This window comes from Eleutherodactylus coqui, chromosome 1, assembly GCF_035609145.1.
Source record: "Eleutherodactylus coqui strain aEleCoq1 chromosome 1, aEleCoq1.hap1, whole genome shotgun sequence".
In the NCBI taxonomy this organism is placed as follows: Eukaryota; Metazoa; Chordata; class Amphibia; order Anura; family Eleutherodactylidae; genus Eleutherodactylus; species Eleutherodactylus coqui.
In genome coordinates, this window is record NC_089837.1 from 525997746 (window position 1) to 526002929 (window position 5184).

A 5184-nucleotide genomic window follows, 5' to 3' on the forward strand; every position below is an offset into this window, starting at 1 on the left:
AGGAGGACAGGGCACACCGCCAACTGGAGCAGGAGCAGGACAGGGCACACCGCCAACTGCATCAGGAGCAGGACAGGGCACACCGCCAACTGCATCAGGAGGAGGACAGGGCACACCGCCAACTGCATCAGGAGGAGGACAGGGCACACCGCCAACTGCATCAGGAGCAGGACAGGGCACACCACCAACTGCAACATAGTCAAAACACGACAGACTCCACCCAATTCAGATTTTATAATTTATTGCTAGTGTGGATGTTACAACAAGGTTCATTCCGTTATCTAGACCAAAGGTGGCTGTGTTTATAGGTCTTTTCTGTTTACTGCATTGCAGTAAAATATTGCGCAGTTTTTCAGGATCCTGCGTCATAATTCTTTTTTTTTTTTTTTTAAACGTATTAAAAAAAAAAGGGAGTCACTGGGACAAAAAAAGTTCATAAAAAGAAGGGTTTCAAGATTGCTGAACGTCGAGGGTCTCTTCACTGTCCGCCAGCCTTCCCGTTCTCAAGGACGTCAGATCTGCAGGAAATGACGAGAAATCAGCACAACAGTCACATCCCACCATTATTACTGATTCCTAGATCCGCTCAACCCACTTACAATGACCACTACTCCCCCAACCAGATCAGAATAATTATACATGGATGCGTCTATGCATACATGCATGCGCCCGTCCATGCACACACGCGTCTATGCATGCCATATGCATACGTGCATGCCCCTATGCATGCACGCGCCTACGCATGCGCCTATGCATACACGCATGCGCCTATGCATCTATACACGCATGCGCCTATGCATCTATACACGCATGCGTCTATACACGCATGCGTCTATACACGCATGCGTCTATGCGTCTATACACGCATGCGTCTATGCGTCTATACACGCATGCGTCTATGCGTCTATACACGCATGCGTCTATGCGTTTATACACGCATGCGTCTATGCGTCTATACACGCATGCGTCTATGCATACATGCGTCCATGCATGCACGCGTCCATGCATGCGCCTATGCATACATGCGCCTATGCATACATGCAGGCATCTATACATACATGCATCTATACAGGCATGTATACAGGCATGTATGCATCTATACATACATGTATACAGTCATGCATGCATCTATACATACATGTATACAGTCATGCATGCATCTATACATACATGTATACAGTCATGCATGCATCTATACATGCATGCATCTATACATGCACGCATGCATAGATGCATTCATACATACATGCATGTACACACGCATGCCTGCATGTACATATGAGCAGATGCAAGCAATGAAAAATTTGGCAGATGCAGCAGCTGCTTACCTCGCCGAGTGACGTCAGGTGGTGTCCTAGCAAAGCGAAATTCCTCTCCAGAAGAGTCGTCCTCTCCAAAAGGCGGGGGGCAAATGTGAGATCAGCACCTAAAACGCCAATCTCCGGTTCCGTACGTTGTACAAACCGCAGCCAAATGTCAGGTTCCTCTCCACACGAGTCGTCCTGTGGAAAACGGAGAGCATATCACCACATGCAAGCAAAAACCTGCAAATATGCACATATCAGGTGATGCAGGAGAAAACCGGCAAATATGCGCATATCAGCAGATGCAAGCGAACACCTGCAAATATGCGCCAAGTATGCGGATATAAGCAGATGCAAACGAACACCTGCAAATATGCGCCAAATATGCGCATATCAGCAGATGCAAGCGAACACCTGCAAATATGCGCATATGAGCAGATGCACGCGATGAACATTTGGGCAGATGCAGCAGCTTACCTCGCCGAGTGATGTCAGATGGTGTCCGAGCGAAGCGAAATTCTTCTCGAAACGTGTCCAAACGTCAGGATCCTCTCCACACGTTATTTTGCAATAAGGCGCACAAATCTGCAAAAAAAGACAGGTGGCGTCAGGTGGCGTCGCGCAAATCTCAGGTGACGTACTCACCACACGTAGCGCACAAATCTTGGGTGTTGTCTCCACACGTAGCAGCGCACAGCGCACAAATCTCAGGTAACCGCGTCTCCACACGTAGCAGCGCACAGCGCACAAATCTCAGGTAACCACGTCTCCACACGTAGCAATGCAGCGGCATGCTGGGGATCGTGCTCGTGGACAATGCAGCGGCGACAATGCATGCAGCGGCATGCTGGGGATCGCGGAGACAATGCAGCGGCATGCTGGGGATCGCGCTCGTGGACAATGCAGCGGCGACAATGCATGCAGCGGCATGCTGGGGATCGCGGAGACAATGCAGCGGCATGCTGGGGATCGCGCTCGTGGACAATGCAGCGGCATGCTGGGGATCGTGCTCGTGGACAATGCAGCGGCGACAATGCATGCAGCGGCATGCTGGGGATCGCGGAGACAATGCAGCGGCATGCTGGGGATCGCGCTCGTGGACAATGCAGCGGCATGCTGGGGATCGCGCTCGTGGACAATGCAGCGGCATGCTGGGGATCGCGCTCGTGGACAATGCAGCGGCATGCTGGGGATCGCGCTCGTGGACAATGCAGCGGTGACAATGCATGCAGCGACATGCTGGGGATCGCGGAGACAATGCAGCGGCATGCTGGGGATCACGCTCGTGGACAATGCAGCGGCATGCTGGGGATCGCGCTCGTGGACAATGCAGCGGCATGCTGGGGATCGCGCTCGTGGACAATGCAGCGGTGACAATGCATGCAGCGACATGCTGGGGATCGCGGCGACAATGCAGCGGCATGCTGGGGATCGCGGCGACAATGCAGCGGCATGCTGGGGATCGCGGCGACAATGCAGTGGCATGCTGGGGATCGCGCTCGTGGACAATGCAGCGGCATGCTGGGGATCGCGCTCGTGGACAATGCAGCGGTGACAATGCATGCAGCAACATGCTGGGGATCGCGGCGACAATGCAGCGGCATGCTGGGGATCGTGCTCGTGGACAATGCAGCGGCATGCTGGGGATCGCGCTCGTGGACAATGCAGCGGCATGCTGGGGATCGCGCTCGTGGACAATGCAGCGGCATGCTGGGGATCGCGCTCGTGGACAATGCAGCGGCATGCTGGGGATCGCGCTCGTGGACAATGCAGCGGGCAGCGGCATGCTGGGGATCGCGGCGACAATGCAGCGGCATGCTGGGGATCGCGGCGACAATGCAGTGGCATGCTGGGGATCGCGCTCGTGGACAATGCAGCGGCATGCTGGGGATCGCGCTCGTGGACAATGCAGCGGTGACAATGCATGCAGCGACATGCTGGGGATCGCGGCGACAATGCAGCGGCATGCAGGGGATCGCGGCGACAATGCAGCGGCATGCTGGGGATCGTGCTCGTGGACAATGCAGCGGCATGCTGGGGATCGCGCTCGTGGACAATGCAGCGGCATGCTGGGGATCGCGCTCGTGGACAATGCAGCGGCATGCTGGGGATCGCGCTCGTGGACAATGCAGCGGGCAGCGGCATGCTGGGGATCGCGGCGACAATGCAGCGGCATGCTGGGGATCGCGGCGACAATGCAGTGGCATGCTGGGGATCGCGCTCGTGGACAATGCAGCGGCATGCTGGGGATCGCGCTCGTGGACAATGCAGCGGTGACAATGCATGCAGCGACATGCTGGGGATCGCGGCGACAATGCAGCGGCATGCAGGGGATCGCGGCGACAATGCAGCGGCATGCTGGGGATCGTGCTCGTGGACAATGCAGCGGCATGCTGGGGATCGCGCTCGTGGACAATGCAGCGGCATGCTGGGGATCGCGCTCGTGGACAATGCAGCGGCATGCAGAATTGGCCGCCTCTCCGCCAATGCGCGCAGGGGAAGTAAGAGCGCAATTAAATGAGCAGATGCAGCAGCTTACCTTGGCTTTTAGTAGTCCTGTGTAAAACGTCCGCTGGCAAATCCACTTGCGCAAAAGATGTAAAACTTCCGCTGGCAAATCCACTTGCGCAAAAGATGTAAAACTTCCGCTGGCAAATCCACTTGCGCAAAAGATGTAAAACTGCCGCTGGCAAATCCACTTGCGCAAAAGAAATAATCACCTTTGGCAAAAGCACAAAAAATACCTGCCAAAAAGCACAAAAAATACCTGCCAAATCAATAACTGTCTGTGCACACACACGAGTGGCATGTAAACCGCGGGCAAGGCACAATCCTGTGTGCACACGAGTGCATGGCAAGGCACTGAGCATGTGAAAGCGCGGGCAAAGCACAATCCTGTGCACGGCAATGCGCGGGCACGCCGCTGTTGGCTGAATCGGCCCCACAGGAGAACTCAGGCAGCACAATCCTGTGCACGGCAATGCGCGGGCACGCCGCTGTTGGCTGAATCGGCCGCACAGGAGAACTCAGGCAGCACAATCCTGTGCACGGCAATGCGCGGGCACGCCGCTGTGTCACGTGGTGCCGATTCCAGCCAGCTGATTGGCTGAATCGGCCCCATAGGAGAACTCAGGCCTCCTTTGGTAATATGCAGCCCGCACATAGCGGGTTCTCTGCGGCGGAGCTCTGGTGCTTCTGTCACAACTGCAAAGGCCATAGAGGGTGATAAGCCCAAGTGTCCCTGCAGACCCTCCTCCGTGTGCAGCCGCTCCTGTATACACCGCACTGCAGACCCTCCTCCGGCTGCTGGGTCCTGTATACTCTGCACTGCTGCACTGCAGCCAAACACCGGCTACTATATGGCTGTAGTACACGGCGCCTTCAGCCGCGGCGCAGATCACATGCCCAGCGGTCCCCGCATCGCCCCGCGTCTCCTAATCTACTGATCTTAATTGCGGACACAATTTGCCCCACCGGGCGCAGTGGGGGGCGCCGTCACCGAAATCCGTACCAAATTCCATGGATCTAAACGTGGATTTTGATGCAGAATTCACCCATTTTCAGGTCCGCTTCTACATCTACATTAGATACGCAGATTTTGTTACGGACATTTCAGGAAGACGTCAGATTCCGCTCGTGAGAACGCCCCATAACAGTCCGTGTCGGGGACGATGACCTATTTTCTGTAATCTGTGGGTTGCCACCAACATTGATGTCCATTAGGTTAGGAGATCGCAGGATTACACCGCAATCTGTGACCATGTGACTGGTATTGCAGTATAGCCCTAGGCTAATGGTTCTGCTTACAGTATAAAAAGCCCATCACCTTTAAGGGGTAACAGTCTCCCTAATTACTCTAATCCACTGAAGGTATGACATT

At 54.9% G+C, this 5184-nt stretch overlaps 1 long non-coding RNA gene across 2 annotated transcripts; it reads right to left on the minus strand.

Annotated features, from left to right (window-relative positions):
• Window positions 1-224: 224 nt before the first annotated feature.
• On the minus strand, window positions 225-4360 carry LOC136615057 (uncharacterized). 2 transcript variants are annotated; one of them, XR_010790970.1, is made up of 4 exons: window positions 3844-4360; window positions 1782-1889; window positions 1329-1502; window positions 225-518 (listed from the first exon to the last, which is right to left on the minus strand). It is a non-coding gene; the product is annotated as an uncharacterized lncRNA (long non-coding RNA). The 2 variants fall into 2 exon arrangements; XR_010790969.1 differs by lacking the exon at window positions 3844-4360 and having other exon boundaries at window positions 1782-2030.
• Window positions 4361-5184: the final 824 nt, after the last annotated feature.